Source organism: Vombatus ursinus, unplaced genomic scaffold (genome assembly GCF_900497805.2).
Source record: "Vombatus ursinus unplaced genomic scaffold, bare-nosed wombat genome assembly UNPS02014158.1, whole genome shotgun sequence".
Lineage (NCBI taxonomy): Eukaryota > Metazoa > Chordata > Mammalia > Diprotodontia > Vombatidae > Vombatus > Vombatus ursinus.
Window position 1 is genome coordinate 4,686,334 of NW_020953936.1, and position 22,313 is coordinate 4,708,646.

The 22,313-nt window shown below is 39.7% G+C and overlaps 1 protein-coding gene across 2 annotated transcripts in view; it reads left to right on the forward strand.

Moving 5' to 3' along the window:
- Nucleotides 1–1,942: 1,942 nt before the first annotated feature.
- Nucleotides 1,943–22,313, forward strand: part of TDRD7 (tudor domain containing 7) — a 116,262-nt gene continuing 95,891 nt past the window's right edge. The window contains exons 1-2 of one of the 2 annotated variants that reach the window (XM_027859037.1): nt 1,943–2,067; nt 18,049–18,132. The gene's annotated coding sequence lies outside the window, so the exon portion shown is untranslated. The remainder of the gene's footprint in view (nt 2,068–18,048; nt 18,133–22,313) is intronic. The other variant, XM_027859036.1, reaches the window with a different exon arrangement.

The following is a 22,313-nucleotide window of genomic DNA, read 5'->3' on the forward strand; positions in this document are numbered from 1 at the left end:
ACTTAAGTTGGGGTCTGTGAACTTAAAAAAAAAATGTTATAACTTGTATTTCAATATAATTGTTTTCCTATGTAATACTACGTATTTTATACATTTAAAAACATTATTCTGAGGTGTCTATAGGCTTTACCAGTTTGACAAGAGGATCCATGGCACAAAAAAGTTTAAGAACCTCTGCTTTAGAGGTAGGTAACTATTATCTTAAAGAATTCCCTTTATCTAGCCAATCATCCCTTTCTATCAACATTTCCCACCTGGCTGCTCTTCTAGACTTCGTCATGGCTTCCAGAAAGTTGTCATCCTTCAAGATAACACCAACTCTGAAAGTCACACCTGGTCAGTACCTCCACCCTCAGAGTGCCCTCTCCATGCCTGTGATTGGAGAGGTAGACATTGGAGAGCTCCCCTACCTGGGTTTTTTTTGGCAAAGATACTGGAGTGGTTTGCCACTTCATTCTTCCTTTTACAATGAGGAAACTGAGATGAACAAAGATAGGAGTCTTCCTGACTTATCCACTGCCCCACGCAGCCTCTTACTTGGTCAGCTCTCCCCATCCCACATGTTCTGTTATGTAGCAATACTAGCCTAGCTGCTGTTCTGAACACACAGTGTTTCATCTCCCATCTTTATTCCTTTGTATTAGCCGTCCCTCGAGGCAGGGCATTGCCTCTTGGAATCCCTGATTTCTTTCAAGGCTCAGCTTAATACACATCATACATAATGTATATATAATACATATCTCACAAAGCATGTATATATGATACACACACAACACAGTGCGGGGGGGGGGGGGGGGGCAGCTAGGTGGCTGTGGATAGAGTGCTGGCCCTGAAGTCTGGAGGACCTGAGCTTAGGATCCTGCCTCAGACACTCACTAGCTGTGTGACCCTTAACTTAACCCTATTTGCCTCAGTTACCTCATCTGTAAAATGAGCTGGAGAAGGAAACGGCAAACCACTCCAGTATTTCTGGCAAGAAAAGCCCCAAATGGAATCATAGAGTTAGACCCGACTGATGAACAACGACCACACAGTGTGTGAGAATACACACTACACACAGTACATATATACTACAGGATACATACCACAGTGTGTAATATAGCGTACATATCACACAGTGTGATACAATATATATCAGAATGTATATGTAATATACATGTCACACAGTGTGTATAAAACACAGAATACATATCACACATAGCGTTCTATCACACAAACATACTCACGCAGAGTTCCAAAGCTTTGCTTAAAACTAAACTAAGCCTTCTGAGTGCGCGTGTGTGCGCGTGTGTAGACAGACACAAACGGAGGTGCCGGCCGACTCCGGGAGGCCGCTACAGACACGGGTGCACTCGGCTCTCTACAGGCCAAGCCCCGCCCCCGCGCTCTCCGGCCCGCGCCGGCCCTCCGGGCTCCGGGCCTAACCCGGAGCCACGCATCCTGCGGGCCTCGGAGCGGGCCCTGCCCGTGGGCCTCGAGGGCACAACCGCCCAGTCCCCACTTACTCCAGCGACCAGCGCCCTCGAGCCTCTTTCCGGTAGCGAGGAGGTAGCGACCACGACGCGCGCAGAAACCGCTGGGTGGCGTCGGTTTCCCTGCTCTCCTCAGCCATCCCGGTCGGCCGGCCACTCCGCCGAAGCGACCGCTCCTCCCCACCGCGTCCCTCCCTCCCGGCTTCATCCTTGGTTGGAGGAGGGACTGGTAGGAGAGTCGGGAAGGCTGGAGAAAGTCGCGCGTGCGCGCTAAGCACAAAAGAAGGGAAGGGGGAAGGTAGATCACCGCGGCGCTTGTGCGCAGGCGCGCTGTGGGGGGGCGGGGCAAGCAAGGGGGCGGGGCAGAACGGAACGGAGATGTGGGGAGGGGTGGGGAAAGCATAGGTAAGCAGGGGAAGGGTCTGGGCGGGACGGGGCGGGCCGGGGTGTGGTTAGAGAGCCCCTGAAGAGCCACCTCCGAGGTCCGGGAGCTGGTTGGGAGCAAACCGAAATTGAAAGTCGTGGCCGTGGTGGCATCTGACCGAGGCGGCGCTGACCACCGGCGCGGGGAAGGGTCCCCAGCGCACGGAGCCAGGTAGGCACCCGCCCCTGCCCCCGCCGGCCAGTGGCCATCGCACCCCCACCCCCATCTCCAGGGATACCGGCGCAGCCTCGGCGAGGCGGGCGCCGCCCCCTGTGCTCCCCGGCTCGGGTCTCGGCCGCTCAGTCCCTGGGCTGGGGATGCCCCCGGACCGGACTCCGCCTGGGGCTGGGGGTGACTCCCTGCCCTCTCCAGACCCCCCTGCGGCGCCTCGGGGGCCGCCGTTCCTGGAGGGGGGTACGGCCAGGCCCGGCTGGGGCTCCCATTCAAGCAGCTGTCCACCTGGGGGGCCGGACGTCCCCCTGTCCCCGCGGTGCCCGCATCTCCCCCGCGCTTCGCTCGGCCTGCGGAGGGCGGTTCCCACGCTGTTAAATTGCCCCTGGGGCCCCCCCCTCAGCCTCGGGGCTCCGGGTTGCGAAATTGCCCTTGGGTGTAAACTGTCAGCGCGCTGGGACCGGGGTGGGGGCGGGGAGAGGGGTTATGGCCTGGGGTCTGAATGGGGGACGGGGGGAGTTGTGCCTGGAGTCTGAATTGAGGGGAGTTGTTGCCTTTGAATCTGCTTAGGGAGGTGGGGAGTATTAACTCCCTTTGGGTCCGAATTAGGGGAAGCAGTTGCCCCCTGGCATAGTCTCTACTTAGAGAAATATATCGAATCGGAATACTGTGCAGATTTCATAATGTAGCAGCTGAAAAGGCTTACGTTGTATTAAGTGGCCTCTTTGAGACAATGGGTTTAAACTTAAGGTTCGGGTGAGGGGGTGGCGGGTGACGGACGTAATAATTAAGACCTCTAAGTCTTACAGCACCATACAGTAAAGGACCTTTAGCATTAACCTTCCCCTAATGCGTATAAAAATGAGACCGGAGCCTGGCACAGAAGTAAGCGCTTGATGTATTTATTGCTTGTTGGCCGAGCCAGGCACATGAAGTGAATTTCCTCGAAATCACATTAGTAGTAAGTAGAGGGAGGATTCGAACCAGTTACAAGTGAATTGATTTGCATTCCCTGTCCACCTCTTCGATCTACTAATTTTTGTGTTGGGGTTTGTTGGCACACGTTGAATTTAGCAGTTCGGATTGTTGGGGCCCTCATCCTAAGTTTTAAATCTCTCGAGGCCAAAAAGTTTTTAAAGTTCTCCATGCAATATAACCTAGTACTTGTTGGGTATTTAGCGAATGTATATTGAACTAGATGCAAATAAAGTGAATTGATTTTTATTCCCTCTTATATGGCCTCTCCACTTATTAGACCCCACTAATTACTGTATTGTGTTGGGCTTTGTTGGTATGACTAGAATCTGACTGTAGGGATTGTTTGTGTTGGGTTTTTCTTCCTGCAATTTTAAGTATCTCGAGGCCTGAGACTAAAATTTTAAAGTTCTCTATGCCATATGAGTTAGTATATCTTGGGTACTTAGTGAGTTTGAGGCCAAAACCACTTTTATAAGGAACACTCACAAACTGCTTTAAACAGTGACTTTGTATTCCAAGTGACTGTGTTCATAAATCTTTAGGCAGAAGGTCCTACTGTCACAATAATTTGATTTTTTTGTTTTTGTTTCATAAAGTTTAGAGCTGGAAAAGAACTAAGAGATCCTTTAGTTCCTCATTTTACAGATGAGGAAACAAGGTTCGGACATAGGGGCTTGACAAAGGGTTAGAGGCAGAGTCAAGCTTTCAGATTCTCAGTGCTCTTTCCACTAAACTGTGGCATTTCCAATATCTTGGCAATAGCAAATTTACAGATAGTACCTGTTTATTGTACAGTGAATTATATGTTGTGGTACTCAGTTCCCAGGTTATTACTGCATTTAAAATTTGGAGCTGGAAATGAGAAAAATGAAAAGCCTCAAAGAAATCCAAATGAAGTATATCAACACATTTTAGTGTTTTAGTTACTGTTTCACCCTCTTAAGGAGTTCATTTAATGAGGAAGTTATTTAGGTTCTCACAAGGAAAAAATGAGTAGGAGTGTACTAAAGCAGGGGAAGAAACTATCAGTTGCTAGTGAAATGTATTCAAGTGGCACATATTACCATAACTACATCTCAAATAGAAACTAAAAGTGCTAAATCTAGAACTTTAGTTATTTAACTAAAGGCAGAATAACTGAGACTTCATAGGTTAAAGAGACTTTAGAAGTTATCTATTCCAACCCCCTTTACATTCCTCACCTTAAATATGAGGAAAATGAGGCCCAGAGAATGGTTTGGGGACACAAGTGTAAGTGGCAGAAGCTAATGGGATTTGAACCCAAGTCTTCTGATTCCAAATCCATCATCCCTTTTTTAACATCATGCTGCTTCCCAACACAAGTTTTGCTTAAGAATATTGAGAATCAATTGGCAGATACGTAGAATGTTAGATCTGGGAGGGAATTTAGTCTAATTCCTCTCTTTTTACGTATGAGGAAACTGAAACCCAAAGAGATTGTAATTTGCCCAAAGTTAAGTAACAGAACTGAGTCTCTAATTCCAGTCTTGGGACCATACAGTACAGCACATTTGCCATGATACTACACGTCCTCCCTTTGTTTTAATGACATTCAAAATCCAGTTTTATAAAGTGAAAAAAAATATAATATGGGGAAATAGACCAAAGATTGGAAATGGAAGGACCCTTAGAGGCCAATCTAATCTGTCTTAACTCTTTCATTTTACAGATGAGAACACTGAGGCTCAGAACAGTTAAGTGATTTGCCCAGGGTCACACAACTAGTAAATACATGTTAGAGGCAGGGTATAAAACCAGAACTTTGTGATTCTAGGTCCAGCCCTCTATCTACTGCTAATAAGGAGCTACTTGAGCCAAATGAGAAGTAGTCAGTAGTAGAATATAATAACCAATGTGATGCTACAAGTGTACCAGGAGGCATAGGCTAGTCCCAGACTGACTTGGCAGTATTCCAACTGAAGTCACAGGCAGTGAGATATAAATGACTGTGTCATGGTGAGGAAGTTAGGGTTTTTAGGTTAAAAAAATAACATTTTTCTTTTCATCCTCTTTCACCTTATTACACTTAGTCCTTAAGACAGTATCTGAAATTTCAGCATACCCAGCTAAATAGCTGGAGAGCTACTTGAGAGCTCAAATGCCAGGGATTTCAAGTAATCGGATATTCTCAAACTTTGTATTCAGGTGTATGAAGCTTGCCAGGCCAGAGTTTGACTTATTTCAGAGTCTGGCAGACTATTTGGAGTTTTATGCCCAAGTCAAACTATTGTTGATTTCCAGTTTCCTGCTGCTTGAATGTCAGAGGTATGGAGCAAGAGGTAGCTTGTTGCAGACCAGCAGCCTTAGCAGCATTAGGCAAGATTTCATTTTCAGGGGGCAGCATTGTAAAGAAGGGAGCAATTATCTTTTATCCCCACTGTTCTACCCTAGTCCAATTCTCCCTAAATCCAGTAGGGCCAAGTTCCTCTTTCTTGGTTTGTGATGAACAGAATTGCAATTAAGTGCCCTTCTACTTAGGCAGAAAGTAATTTCCCAGCACTTTGGTAGGTAGAGAGTTCTGGGACAATTAGTATTTATGGCAAGTGTGATTGATATTTGGGAGTATGCTGGTGACACAAATGATCCCATATATCAGAGTCACATTCTTGTTTCATAAAACATAATATTGTGCTTTTACAAGTGGGTAGTAAAAAGTTAATGTTCAGTAGCTTTTGAGCATTAGATGTTAACAAATTTAGACTCCTTTCTCTCTGGGGCATTTTTCAGATTCCTTAACCCACAAGTCCCTGCTTACCCTTGCAAAATAAATGGGAATGAGTGAGGTGTTAAAGTGAAGCAGAGCAAAGTCACCCTCTGACTATTGAGGGCTACCAAAATGTGATCTTTAAAACCCAGGTAACGCAGTCCATTAGTAAGATTCACTTTTGTTTCTTAGTTGGACATGTGACTGACTGGTTAGCAGCCTTATCTTTGACTTAGTGGACTTTCTGGCTTTTATTCAGAAAGTGAGGTGAGGAGAGAGAAAAGAATGTAGACAAGTGAGACCAGAATGTTAAATATGATTTTATCTCCCAAGGTTTTCAAGCTTCACAATTGTTAAATTTCCAGTAATTTAAGAGGCTTCAAGTAGATAGACCTTTCAGCGCTTTTACCCCCCCTTTTCTTGATGTATTGCCCAGACAACTGATCCACCCCCAACTAACTTTACATTTTGCTTAGCCCATAAAATGCTTGGGGATGGAGCACGGATTAACACAGTTTTGACAATCTTTGTGCTTCTGTGTCAGTGATTGCAATTACTTTTACCTTACTATAGAGAGAGAGAGAGGTTGACTGAGAGAGAAGTGAGATAGAATGGTTTTAAAAAAAAAGCAATCTTTCAAATATTAATTGAAAAAAGTTTGGAAATCACTGCTCCAGAAATTTACTTGTTTTAGTGGAGTAGAAAGTGCTCTAGATATGGGACAGAGGATCTGGGTTCAAATCCTGCCCAGCCATTTACCTGTGTGACCATGGACAAATCAGTTTCGTTAGGTCTTAGTTCCCTCTCCTGTAAAATAAGAAATTTGGACTAGATGGTCCCTAAGGTTCTTTCAGCCATGATCTATGAGCCTAAAAACCTAATTGCCTATATATTGCCCATAATGATTTTTCCTGGGTGTGAGTAATAAGACTCAACCTAAGATTTACAAAGTACTTCTTTCCTTCCAGCAGCCCTATGAGGCAGGAAGTACAAATGTGATAACACCTTAAAAGTGAAACTGCCAATTTATATAGCTCTTTTTGTATTTCTGTTGGCTGGAATCCAGCACTGATCTGGTTTAACAGTGATAGAGAAATTCCAGAGGAGGGCAGTGTAGCAAAAGATCCCTGGACCAAAGTCCAGTCAGAAAACCTTGTGTTTGAATCTTAGCTTTGAGATGAGCTTTGCCACTATGGTTAAGCCACTTAAGTTAACATCTCTGAGCCTCAATTTCCTCATCTGTAAAATGTGGATAATACCAATTCTATCTTCCCCACAAAATTGTTTATTAAATAAAGACTATATAAATTTGTGAACTGTTATTTCTTGGAGGTATAATTATTTTTTAATCTCAGAAGTGCCACAGAGGCCTATAATTTAACAAAAGATTATGATATGTTAGAGTGGATTGTGACCTCATTATTGTGAATATTCCCTCCCTTGATGCCTGCCCATACTGCATGATTCTTGACCATGTCCTTTTGTAAATCTACCATGGAGAGTTCAAACAGTGTGCTGGGGACCTTCTTCTAGGTCTCTTGACATTGCATGGATCCCAGGAAAATGTGTAGACCATCTCAGATATCATCCCCTGTTCTCACAAACCAACCCATCTTTGTTCCTCGTCAAACATTTATTTTTCTGAATTACTCAGAGTAATTGATCAGAGTAATCGAGTAGATTGTTAACATCGTTATCATTGCAATTGTTATCATTGTGATCAGAGTAAATTTTTACATTAGATTGTAAAAACTACCAGCCTTGAATGGATTTAAAAAAAATTATGTGGGATGGATTGCTGAAGGAAAGAGAGACTGTAGTTATTTTTTGGCATGGGGAAGAGAGAGTTGTTGGGAGTTGCTTTATTTCTTTTTCTGAGATAAGATTATTTAATATTTTTGTAAATATTCATCCATTTCATTTGTTACCAATTTTGTTAGTGTATAATTAGACAAAGTAGTTTGTAATAATTTTTTTCCTTCATATGTTGCGAATTCTTTTTCATTTTTGATGTTGATGATCTGGTTCCTTAAAAAATTAGCTGTCTGTTTTTTTAAAAAACTGTTCCTAGTTTTTATTTATCAGTTTAATGAATTTTTTATTTTCAGATTTATTTATATCTTTGAGTTTCAGAATTTTAAATTGTGGGTTTTTGATTTTTTTTTTGTTCTGCTAGGTTTTTTTTTTTTTTTAGCTGGGCGTCCAATTCATTGTTCTTCTGTATCTCTCTCTCTCTCTCTCTCTCTCTCATGAAAATATTTAGAGGTATAAATTTTCCTTTACAAATTTCTTTGCCTGCATAATGATGATTCTGGTATATTGTCATTTTTTTTGTTATTTCTGTGATTTGTTCTTTGTCTCTTATACTGTTAAGTTTTCATTTGTTTGTATCCTTTATTATAATTTTTATTGTGTTATGATCAGTAAAGGACGTGTTTAATATTTCTGCTTTTTGGGGGTTTTTTTGGTGAGGCAATTGGGGTTAAGTGACTTGCCCAGGGTCACACAGCTAGTGAGTGTTATTTGTCTGGGGCCAGATTTGAACTCAGGTCCTCCTGACCCCAGGGCTGGTGCTCTATCCACTGTGCCACCTACCTGCCCCTCTGCTTTTTTTTTACATTTGCTTATTATACCCTATTACAAGGGTCTCCTTCTGTACTCTGAGTCTATCGTCTCACAGGTGGTGGCAGCATGCTGCTTCATTAGTCCTGTCGGTGATAGTGGATAATTGTGTTGGCTTTCAAACTTCATTGTTGTTGTTGTAAAAATTATTCTCTTGATTCTGCTCACTTTAAGTCTGCATCAGTTCATACATGTGTAGTCCTTCCAGGTTTCTCCTAAACCATCCCTTCATTCCTTCTTATGGCACCGTAATATTCCATTACATTTTTATACCGTAATTTGTTGTTCAGTCATTCCCCAATTGATGGGAACCTCACTCAGTTTCCAGTTCTTGCTACTGCAAAAAAAAAAAAAAAAGAAAAAGAAAAAGAAAAAAAAAGGACATGGGTCCTTTTCTTCTTTCTTTTATGTCTTTGGGGTATAGGCCTAGAGGTGGTGTTCTCTGGCATACATGCACAGTTTAGTAACTTTTGGGACATACATAGATCCAGAATACTTGGACCAGTTCATAACTCTACCAAGAGTGCATTAATGTGCCCGTTTTTTTTTTCTGCAGCTCCCCTAACATTTGTTGTTTTCTTTTCTGGTCGTTTTTGCTAATCTGATAGTTGTGAGGCAGAACTTCAAAGTTGCTTTAATTTGCATTTCTCTAACTTAGTGATTTGGAGCATTTTTTTCATATGGTCATTGATAGCTTTAATTTCTTCCTCTGAAAACTGCCTGTTCATATCCTTTATCTGACAATTGGGTAATGGTTTCCTATATACCTTGGAAATAAGATCTTATTATCAAAACTTGCTGCAAAGAAGTTTTACCTGTTTACCTGTTTACCTTCTAATTTTAGTTGGTCCCTTCCTCCTCCCCCTTTTGTCTCATATTGTTCTCTTTATATCTTGTTTGGTTGTGAATGCTTCCTCTTTTCATAGATCTGAAAAGGAATCCCTCCCCTGTTCTTCTTATTTGTTGGTCATGTTACTTTTAATGTCTAAGGCATGTATCCATTTGGACCTTATCTTGGTGTAAGGTGTGAGATGCTTCTCTATACCTAGTTTCTACCATTTTTCTAGCAGTTTTTGTTGAATAATGAGTTCTTACCCTAGTAGCTTGGGTCTCTGGGGTTATCAGACACTGGGCTCCTAAATTTATTTGCTCTGTTGTGTACTTGATCCATTCTACTGATCAACCTTTCCTCATATTCTCTTCTGCATATTTAAAAAAATACTTCAATAAATTTCATTTGAGGTGGCAACTCAGTAGTCTTTCCTTTTCCCTAGCGCTTCCATTCCCTTATTGAAATAACAAAAACATTGAAATAAATAAGCATAATCAAGCAAAACAAATTCCCACGTTATCTGTGTCTGGTAATGGTATGTCTCTTTACCGTATCACACCTATCAAGAGGTAGGTAGCAGGGTTTTGATCAGTGGTCATCTGGAGGTGTGGTTGGTTTTAGGAGTGAAAGAAAGTAGAGAACAGTTAACATTTGGAGAATCCATACCAGAAGATTAGGGTAGAACTCCCTAAGAAGTTCAGGACAAGTGCTTTAGGTTTTTCTCCTAAAGTAAGGAGACAGCAGTCCTATAGAAGACATTCTTTTTCCTTGGGGTTCATTGTTTGTAGCTTACTGTTGTTTGTTCCCTCTCCTCAGGGTTCCAGATATGAATGCTAACTCAGATTCCTTATTTATTAAATTAATATAGCTGTATGTTAAGGTGTGTGTGTGCATGTTTGTATTCTGTGGTAAGCAATATGGCTTCTTTTATATCCTTCAGAGTAGGGATAGCACTTGCAGATATAAAATCTCTAAGAAGTAAAATATATACTTATATGATCATAAGAAGGGGGTAGAGAAATACAGAGACATACATTATGCAAAATATTGTAGTAGTTGAAATTTTGTTAGCCCTGACACAGGCAAACTTCTCTACTTCCAGCACACAATTAGTTCTAGTAAATTGCACTTTCTAGGATTTTAGAGTGGTTCACTGTGTACCAGAAAAAGGTTTAGGATTACTGAAAAATTTGCCGCTTCAGGATAAAAATCTTTCCTGGTTGATAAAAAGAAACTATTTTCCGTGTTTCAGGAAACCTCCCTATCCCACCCCCAAAAGATGACACTATAAGGCTGAACTACATGTAGTGAAAGTACTTAAAATATTTATTAGATTGAATTGTTGAACGGAGGTTACAGGACTAGAAAGAAGCCAGGCAAACCAAGGTGGAGGTTGAGAATAAAACAAGGTGAGCATGACCAACCAGAATCAGTGAGGGAAAATCAGTATGCAGAAGTTGGAGATCATAGAAAAACAGCAAGGAGAATCAAAGAAGCTCATTTTAATCTAGAAACCTCTTTTACTTATCTTACTCTCCTAGGAACCATTGCCTATCTTCCTAAAGGCTTGAAGATTCTAGCTGTTAAAATGTAGCAGTAATAGAATTTCTTGTGGTGGGGCCCTTATCCTTATCCTTTTGTTTGCAGGGTTTCTTGGGATAGTTTGGTAGAAAGTGGATGCTTTGGCCAGGGTATGCGTGTTGGCCCATTAGCTACTGAGAGGGGTTATTGAACCATCCTCTTCTGTGTCATAGCAAAGCTGACTCCACACTTTTTTGAAATACTGGGTGTATGCTCTGTATGTCATAATTCTTGGATAAGTACAGATCAAGAAGTAATGCAACCTAGTATTGTGTTAATTGTCTATGGTTAAAGTTGTAAGACGTGAAATACTACGAGGTTTAGGGTACTGGGACCCTGGGAATGCCAGGGTGGTGTTGCCTGGAATGAATTCACATACTGAAGCTGTCTCTTGGGCAAGTGGCAAAGTTTATCGTAATGCTTTAGGAAAACAGGCAAAACCCAGGGAACCTGCAAGCTAGGTGCTTGCTGAGTGCTGAGGCTTACATGGAAAAGGGACAAGGGAAAAGAATGCCAAGGAAGCTAATTAGGTCATCTAGGGACTTCCAAGGGATATATTAAGGGTCCAGGTGTCTTTGGGAATAGGCACCTACAATCTATGTATGGGAAAATACAGAGAGTCTGTAGAGATAACTTTGTTGATTCCAGATCCTGAGGGAGAAAAGACAGTTTTTATTTAGTCACCAGCAGCATGGATCTTGGGGAATGTGTACGAAAAGAGAGTCCATGGGTCAATGTCCCTGTATATGCTCTGATGAGGGAATTAGAGTCAGGCCTGCATGTGTTCTGCAACAAGAGAAAATTTTCTCAAAGGGCAGGGGCCTACTGAAAGATTGGGAGCCTTCCAGAGACATGATCTTAGGGCTGGGACCCAATTACAAGCACCCCATCAGTATGTTTTTAGAGTATTCAGAGGAGAAGTTTGTAGGTGTTGACACAAACCACTGGAGGATAGAGTTGGGGTTCAGCTTGGGGAGTTACTGGTTTGGTGGTGGTCCCTGGATCACAGAAAATTGTGGAGCTGTACAAGACTTTGCTAGAGCTGTTGATCTTAGTGTTCCTGTGAGACTCTCATGACTACCAGAACAGTTGGTCTAGAGGACAAGGATATCTTTATGTCCCTCTATAGCAGTTGTTCTTATTAACCCTTGGGTCCCTGAACTTGTGTTTAAAAATATTCTGATAACTGTGTATCAGTATCATTAGTTTCCTTTGTGATTCTATGTGTTTTGTTTTATGCAATTAAAAACATTATTTTGAGAAAGGGTCTATAGACTTCACTAGACTGCCAGAGTGGGGCATGATACACAAAAAAGTAGAATCCCTACCCTTTAGGGTCAGGGAAGGTCTCTCTCGTCTCTCTTTGTCTCTCTGCCCCTCTGTTCCTCCCTTCCTCATCCCCCCTTCCCACCACTCCTCCTGTAAGCTAGAGATCAAGGTTCCTGTGGAATAGGAAACCAGAGCATTAAAAGGAGATGCAAACACACTAGCTACCCAGGGCAGAGTTGAAAGTAGAACTTTGTTTATATCAGCTATTCATCTATTTAAGTTTCAGTCTCACATCTCTAAATGCTTACTAGACACTCTTTGGATGTTTTGCTCACTCTAAACTCAGTGCTCCCAAAACTGAACTCATCAACATCCCCTTCTCCCTCCAAACTTAGCTGTCTTTTTCTTAGGTAGGACCACCTATTGCACTGTACTGAGGGGGGGAATACAAGGATTCAGTGTAATTCTTGCAATGAGGAAGCTGCACACACAGAAAATGCAAGGATATTGCTATTAAAAAGTCATTTGCTTGCCAGGTGAGCAATGTAGATCAGAATAAATGCCAGAGTGTGGAGTTAATGAGATGTGTACAAAGTCCATGCAAATAGATACTAGAAGAGCTAAAGGAGTTTTGAGGGCAAGAGTGAGTCAAATGGGCAGATGATCGGCAATTCCATAGGACCTGAGAGAGCCAGGACAGAGGAGGCAGACATATGTCATATGAAACCAGTAGTTACTAGGACTTCATTTTAAGACTATTTTCCCTTCCCCATTTAGCTACATTTATCCTCTTACTCTAGTCAAAGCCAATATTGAGTGAGCTTGGCCTGGAGCCTCAGTGACTGGGTAGTGAATAGTATGGGGAACAGAGAGAGGCATTACCCAGAAAACACCATTCTCTCAATCCTGCAAACTGGAATTCTGGACTCACCTTTCACTTTCTCCTCCTCCACCTACTTACAAGCTGTTATGAAGTCCTGTCAATATTCTATCCCATCATCCTAGTACAGACCCTAATCAGCTGGCAGCTAGATTACAACAGTAGTTTCATAGTTGAGTACTCTGTCTGTAGGCTCTTTTCACCTCTCAAATTCACCTAGTGGGGCAGCTAGGTGGTGCAGTGGATAGACCACCGGCCCTGAAGTCAGGAGGACCTGAGTTCAAATCTGGCCTCAGACCAAACACTTCACACTTACTAGCTGTGTGATCCTGGGCAAGTCACTTAACCTCAATTGCCTAAAAAAAATAAAAATAAAAAAATAAATACACCTAGTAATACTGCCTCTCTCCTATTTATCCAGCTGCATGTCCCACTATTCCCAACAGGCATCCTCCCACTCCACCCCACCCCCAGTCATGTTAGACTCCTTGCTTTTCCACATATTGAGCTTATTGCTTCTTTTGTTTTTCCTGAAATACCATGCTTTCCTCTCCTTCCTTCAAATATTTGTTATCTTTGCTCCCTACCCCAAGTGAACATCTTTAAATAGGCTTCCTGGCCTTCTTTGATCTCACTCTCACTTTTATATGGCATCTGTGTACTATGAAATTTAGCACTTTAATTATATTCTATCTTGTGGTGTCCTCTAATTGTTTCAGGGGTATTAAACTTGTCTTTCCAAGTAGATTATGAATTCTTTTTGAGGGCAGGGTTAAAAGGCACATTATAGTTGTTCAGCACGTAAGTTGCTTAGGAGGCAATGAAGTGGCTCTCAATAGATAGAGTGCTGAGCCCGGAATCCGGAAGACCCTGAGTTCAAATGTGACCTCAGACATTTGTGACCCTGAGCAAGGCACTTAACCTCTTTTTGCCGTAATCCACTGGAGATAGAAATGGCAAATTACTCCAATATTTTTGCCAAGAAATCCCAATGGGCAGTATGATCTATGGGATCACATAAACTCGGATACAACTAAACAAAAAATATTTGCTTAATTTTTTTAAAGGGAAACTCCTAAGTAAACGTGTGTGTGTGTGTGTGTGTGTGTGTGTGTGTGTGTGTGTATAGTCTGTAACACTTTACTTGAGCCTCCTTTCTTTAAAAAAAAATTCTCTTGGTTTTTAAATCACCTACATTTCTCAATGTTTTTCCCCTCCCAGAGCCCTATCCTTTATAACAAAGTATAAAAAAAAGAGGAAAAATAATAGTTCAGCAAAATTAACCAATATGTTGAAAAAGTATATGCAGTGGGGCAACCAGGTAGTGCAGTGGATAGAGTGCTGGGCCTGGAGTCAGGAAGACTCATCTTCATGAATGCAAATGTAGCCTCAGATACTTCCTAGCTATGTGACCCTGGGCAAGTCACTTAACCCTGTTCGCCTCAGTTTCCTCATCTATCAAGTGAGCTGGAGAAGGAAATGGCCAACCACTCCTGTACCTCTGTCAAGAGAACCCCAAATGGGGTCATGAAGGGTCAGATGTAACTGAGATAACTGAACAACAAGAGCATGCAGTGTGCCACGCCTGTAATCTCCCTTTCAGGGGGAAAAAAAAAAAAGATGAGGCAGTGCCTTTTTATCTTTTTTATCTCTTCTTGGGCTCCATACTTGGTGGTTATTATCCCATAGCATTGTTTCCATTGTTATATTGTTATTATTCTTTATCTTTTCAGTCATTTTTATAGTCGTGTCCAGTTTTTCATTTGGGGTTTTCCTGGCAAAGATACTGGAATAGTTTGCCATTTCTTCCTCCAGCTCATTTTGCAAATGAGGAAACTGAGGCAAACAGGACTAAGTGACATGCCCAAGGTCACACATCTAGTAAGTATCTGAGCCACATTTAAATTCAAGTCTCCCTGAGTCCAGGTCCAGCATTTTATATACTGCAACACCTCATTTGTAATGACTTGTTTTCTTGTGTCTGCTTACTTCATTTTGCCTCAGTTTGTATGTCTTCCCATACTTCTCTCTATTCATTTTATGCATTGCTTCTTATAACAATTAAAGTTTGCATTTTTTGAGTTTCTCATTTTACTATGCTTTCTATTGAAGGTGTATTAAAGGAGATGAGTTTGGACAGATACAAGTACCGTTTATACAGCATATTAATTGTTGTGATAGGCTATAAAGGACTTAATGTAGAATTATGATAGTATGGTTTTTAGATGTACATTATTCATGTTAAAAAGACAATGAGTTTAGGAGCTGTGTGTCTGATAGACATTACTTCCTGAAATGGGATGTGGGGATAAAGTGTTGAGAAGTTTGCAAGGTCTGTATATGAGAAAACTTAAGCTTTGTGAAAGGAAGGAAATGGCAGAAAAGATGGGAAGAATTAAAAACAAGCTATTTTTTGGAAAGGAAGATGAATCCCACCATTTCTACCCTTAACTTTCTAGAGAGAGACAGAATAGGAAAACAGACAGCTCTTGCGTAGACAGAATGGAACAAGATTTCCATGGACAGTAGCCTGAGAGATACAGTAAGGACAAGTTTGAGAGTCCTGTTTCTTGGCACTGGGAAACAATAGTTGAAGGGATGCTAATTATCCAGGCTTAATGAGAGTAAGTCTTAGAGAACTAAGACTGAAAGGACCTAACTTCAAGAGGAATCTGGGGAAGAGAAAAGAAAACTCATTAGATAGGGTTCTAATGACTTGAAATTACAAATTTGGACTTGTGAAAACTGAATAATTCCAGGATTATGAATGGAATATAGGAGTGACTAGGGACTGAAATCTATGGCAATAGGCTATTAAAGCTGATTTAATGGATGACAGTGAATCCACTGGCATAGTGAGAGATTACATATCCACAGTTCACCTAACTAATACGTAATTTGTATCTGAAGAGTTTCACAAACTATGATGAATTGTAAAGAAGCACCCTTTCAGAGTGCATGAGGAATGAAGGGTAGATACCATGTTCCTTATTTAAAAATTTATTTTAATTAACATCTTTTGTTTTCACATTGCCCAGATGTCAACTGCTCCCCTTCCTCTTCTCCTTTCAGAAAGTCATCTCTTATGGCAAAGAATTTTTTTTAAAAATAAGAAAAAAAATTCAACAAAACAATAAATATATTGAAAACATGTTATGTGTAATGCCCCTGTATATCCCTCCCCCCACCTATGCAAAGGAGTTGGGAGAAAATGTCTTCTCATATTTCTTCTTTAGGGCCAAGCTGTTTCTTTATAATTTCCAAACATTCATTTAAGTGGTTTTGTGATGGTTCTTTCTGTTTACATTGTTAAAATCATTGTGTTTGTTGGTCCTCATTCCATTTACTTTACTATGCTTCATTCATTTAAGTATGTCAACACTTCTCTGGATTCATCATGCTTATAATTTCTTAAGCAAGGTAATGCTCCTGAAGCTTAAATACTTCAACCACATAATGAGAAAATGGCACTCAATGGAAAAGACCCTGATGTTGGGAAAAATTGAAGGCAAAAGGAGAAGGGGATGGCAGAGGATGGGATAGATGGATGGTGTCATGGAAACAAGGAAGATGAACTTGGGCAGCCTTTGGGGTCCACAGGGTCATGAAGAATTGGACCCAACTGAACAACAGCTGTTCCTCAGTCAGAAACCATTAACTTTATTTCTCGTTCTTTGCTATAACAAAAAGTGTTGCTCTAAGTGTTTTGGTGTGTATGGAACCTTTCTTTTTTTTTCAGTTACCTCTTTGGGGTATATCTCTAACAGTGGAATCCCTAGATCAAAGGATATGGGCATTTTAGCCACTTTCTTTGTGCAGTTCTGAATTGCTTTCCAGAATGGGTGTGCACATTTACAATTCTAGCAATGATGCATTAGTCTGCCTGAAAAGACCCAGTTTTTAAGGTCACTTAAAGAGAACTTTTCCCTATACTGCCCTTTGAGTAACCTTGGAAAGTTTCCCCACAGAAAGCCTATTTAGAAAATTCTTTGGAACTACTTTGTCATAGCTGAAAATACAAAGAGGTTCAAGGTTAGGCCTCATAAAGGTTCTCACCTAGTTTTTCCACCAACTAGGTGTGTGACCTTGACTAAAGATGATGACGACAATAAGAGTAGTGATGATGATGATAGCTAGCATTCATATAGTATTCTAAGTTTTGCAGAGTGCTTTGTATAGATTGTCTCAGTTGATCACAACGACTTTGTGAGATAAGTACTATTATCATCCTTATTTTACAGATGAGGAAACTGCAGCTAAGAGAGGTTAAGTGACTTGCCGAAAGTCTCCCGGTTCGTAAGTGTCTGAGTCAGGATTTGAACCTAGGTTTTCCTGACGCAATGTCGAACATTCCGTCCACCATCCCACATAACTTCTCTTAGTCTTAGTTTCTTCATTAGTATATTGAAAGGGCTAGGTGAGATCAGCATTCTTTCCTTTGTGCAATGATGAATGACCTCAGAGGGCATTTAGTCTAACCTACACCTGAACTAGAATCCCCTTTACAACATGCTAACGAGTGTTCATCCAGCCTTTGTGTAAAGATGAATCCTGTGTTCCCATCTCTCACCCCAAGGCACAGTTCTGTTTTTAACTCTATGTAGATCACTCCAATCTGTTTTCATATTCTTCTACCCAGACCTTCTAACCTTTACTCCAGTATTATATCTTTCCTGATATCTGCAGGATACTTACACATAAAGCTTATACCTACAATTGGACTTATTTTCTTCCCTAACCTTTTGTGCTGATCTGTTCAAGTTTCCCTTTTAGCATCAACAAGATCACTCTTCTCCCAGGCCCCCAGGTTGGCTATCTTAATAGGTCACCTTTTAAGCCTTCTTCATCATTCACTCTGGGGCAGCTAGGTGGCACATTGGACAGAGCACTGGAGTTAGGAAGTTGTTTAGCCCTTTCAGTCATGTTTGACCCTTTGGTTTTTATGGCACAGATGCTGGAGTGGTTTGCCATTTCCTTCTTCAGCTCATTTTACAGATGAGAAAACGAGTCATACAGGGTTAAGTGATTTGCCCAGAATCACACAGGTAGTAAATATCTGAGGTTAGATTTGAACTCAGGTCTTCTTGATTTCAGGCCCAGTGCTCTATCCATTGTGCCACCTAGCTGCCCAGAAACAGGAAGACCTGAGTGTCCTGGCGGTAACACTCTTACCACTCCGTAAGTCATATCCTGCCATCTACTGCCCTCTACTCCTCCTTGAACATTTAATACTTCTTCCTCCATTCCAAGCTCTTGCTGCTTACCCCATAGAACATCCTTTTTTCTTGTGATTTGACATTTGCCCATCCATCAAGCCCCACTTCAAGCCATATCTTACATGAAGTTTTCCTGACTATTTCAAGCCATGTTGTTCTCTACACTGTCATTTCTAAATAAATATTTTGTTATTTAATTAAAAGCTGCCCTGAATTGTAATTTAGTTTTCATTAACATGTGTCTCATCTGCAACTAAAATGTAAGCTCCCTAAAAAGCAAAAGATATCAAGAGATCTAAACCACACTCTTCCTGCTCTCAATTTCCTCTCTCCCCAATGTCTAGCATGTGGCTCTAGGTAAAAGCTGCTGCATATTAAATAGCTGTACCTAACTGGAGGAAGAGCCTTTTACTTATTTCATTTTACAAATTACAACTTTGATGCAGGGTCAGGTCAGTGGTCCACATTGACCCAGCCTACTAGTCTCTCAACTGATTTTTTTCCCAAAGCCATAGCTGTTCTCTATGACATCAATCTTAAAAAACATCCTATCATAATGCAATAAAAATTACATTCAATAAAGGGCTGTGGAAGTAAAGATTATAAATTAATTGGTGACTAAATAATCAAATCCTAAAGAATAAGTGGGTTGAAGAACAAATGATAGAAACAATCAGTAATTTCATTAAAGAATGAGACATCGTACCAAAATTTGTGGGATTTAGCCAAAGTAGTACTTAGGTAAAAATTTATATTTCTAAATGCTTATATCAATAAAATAGAGAAAGAGCAGATCAGTGAATTGGACATGGAACTAAAAAAAAAAACCTAGGAAAAGAACCAATTAAAACTCCCCAATTAAACACCAAATTGGAAATCCTGAAAAATCAAAGGAGAGACTAATAAAATTGAAAGTAAGAAAACCGTTGAACTGATAAAACTGGGAACTGTTTATGGGGGGAAACAAAATAGATGAACCATGGGTTAATTTGATTAAAAAAAAAGAAAGAAGAAAAACAAATTACTAGTATCAAAAATGAAAAGAGTGAATTTACCACAAGTGCAGGGGAAATTAAAGCAATTATTGGGAACTGTTTTGCCCAATTATGTGCCAATAAATCTAAGTGAAATGGATGAATATTTACAAAAATATAAATTGCCCAGATTAGCAGAAGAGAAAATAGAATACTTAAATAACCCTTTCTTAGGAAAAAAAAATTGAACAAGCCATCAATGAGCTCCCTAACAGAAAATCCCCAGGACCAGGTGGATTCACAAATGAATTCTATCAAACATTTAAAGAACAGTGAATTCCAATAGGATATAAACTATTTGGAAAGATAAGGAAAAAAGGAATCCTTTCAAACTACTTTTACAACACAAATGTGATGCTGATACCTAAACGGGGAAGAGCAGAACAGAGAAAGAAAACTATAGACTAATTTCCCTAATGAATATTGTTCCAAGAATTTTAAATAAAACACTAGCAAGAAGAGTACAGCAATATTTCACAAAGATCATACATTATGACCAGGTAGAATTTATAACAGCAATGAAGTGCTGATTCAATATTAGGAAAACTATTAGCGTAATTGACCATATTAATAACAAAATCAACAGAAATCATATGATTATCTCACTAGATACAGAAAAAGCTCTTGACAAAATATGACACCCATTCCTATTAAAAATACTAGAAAGAATAGGAACGAATGGAGATTTCCTTGAAATGATAAATAATATCTATCTAAAACCATCAGCAAACATAATCTGTAATGAGGATAAGCTAGAAGCCTTCTCATTAAGATCAGGGGTGAAGCAAGGATGTCCATTATCACTACTATTATTCGATATTGTACTAAAAATGCTAGCTATAGCAATAAGAAAAAGAAATGGAAGGAATTAGAATAGGCAATGAGGAAACAAAACTATCACTCTTTGCAGATGATATGATAATATACTTAGAGAATCAACTAAAAAACTATAGTTGAAATAATTAACAACTTTAGTAAAGTTGCAGGATATAAAGTAAACCCATACAAATCATCAGCATTTCTATAAACTACCAACAAAACCCAGCAGCAAAAAAAGAAATTCCATTTAAAATAACTGCAAACAATACAAAATACTTGGGAGTCTGCCTTCTAAGACAAACACAGGAACTATATGAACACAATTATAAAACACTTTTCATACAAATAAAGTCAGATCTGAATGATTGGAAAAATATTAATTGCTCTTGGGTAGGCTGAACTAATATAATAAAAATGACAATCCTACCTAAATTGATTCAGTGCCAAACCAAACTACCCAAAATTATTTTATAGAGCTAGAAAAAATAACAAAAAGTATTTATCTGGAAGAACAAAAAGGTCAAGAGTATCAAGGGAATTAATGGGAAAAAAAAGTGAAGGTGACCTACCCATACCAGATCTCAGACTATATTATAAAGCAGTAATCATCAAAACAGTCTGGTACTGACTAAGAAATAGAGTGGTGGATCAATGGAATAGATTAGGTATATAAATCTCAGTAGTAAATAACCATAGCAATCTAGTGTTTGATAAACCCCAGGACCCCAGCTTTTGGGACAAGAACTCACCATTTGACAAAAATTGGTGGGAAAACTTGAAAACAGTATGGCAGAAACTAGATATAGACTAATATCTCTCACCATATACCACGAAAAAGTCAAAATGAATACATGATTTAGACATAAAGGGAGAATACCATAAGCAAATTAGGGAAGCATAGAATACTTTACCTGTCAGATCTATGGATAAGGGAAAAATTTATGACCAAACAAAAGGTAGCATTACGAGATATGAAATGGATAATTTTGATTATATTAAATTTAAAGGTTTTTGCACCAACAGAAATAATACAGCCAAGATTTTAAGGAGAACAGAAAGATGGGAAAAATTATTACAGAAATTATCTCTGATAAAGGCTTCATTTCTCAAATATTTAGAGAACTGAGTCAAATTTATAAGAATACAAGTAATTCACTAATTGACAAATGGTCAAAAGATATGAACAGTTTTCAAATGAAGAAATCAAAGCTAGTTATAGTCATATGAAAAAAATTCTCCGAGTCACTACTGATTAGAGAAATGCAAATTAAAACAACTGTGAGATACCATCTCACATCCATCAGATTGGCTAACATGGTGGAAACTGAGAATGATAAATATTGGAGTGGATGTGGAAAAATTGGGACACCAGTGTACTCTTGGTGGAGTTGTGAACTGATCCAACCATTCTGGAGAGCAACTTGGAACTGTGCCCAAAGGGCACTCAAATTATGCATACCCTTTGATCCAGCAATATCACTACCAGGTCTGTATCCCAAAGAGACCATAAAAAGGGCAAAGGACCCACATGTACAAAAATATTAATAGCAGCTCTTTTTGTGGTAGCAAAGAATTGGAAAGTGAGGGGATGTCTCTTAATTGAGGAATGGCTGAACAAGTTGTGGTATATGAATGTAATGGAGTACTGTTGTTCCATAAGAAATGATGAGCAGAATGTTTTCAGAAAAGTCTGGTTAGACTTATATGAAGTGAGCAGAACTGGGAAAACATTGTACACAATAATAATAACATTGTACAACAATCAACTGTGAATGATTTAGCAGTACAATGTTCCAAGACAGTTCTGAAGGTCTTATGATGAAAAATGCTCTCCACCTCCAGAGAAAGAACTTATGGAGTCTAAATGCAGATCAAAGTATACTTTTTTACTTTATTTTTCTTAGGGGTTTTTTTTTGTGTGTGTGTTTTCTTTTGCAACAGGCTAATATGGAAATAACGTTTTACATGATTACACATGTATAATCTATATAAAATTTCTTGCTTTCTCAGTTGGGGAGAAGAGAGGAAGGGAAAGAAGGAATTCGGAACAATTTTTTTAAAAATGTTGAAAATTGTTTTTACATGTAATTGGAAAAAAATAAAATTATTGAAAAAATATTTTAAATCCTTAGTTTCCCTTAACAATTAATTTTGAATTAGTCATCCATTATTTAGAATCAGGGAGTTGTTGAATTAGAAAGGACCTTAGAGACAGGTCACATTACCCAACCTTAGAGTAATTTTAATGGCCTATATATTTGAACAGAAATTAATATATGGCTAGGAAGTT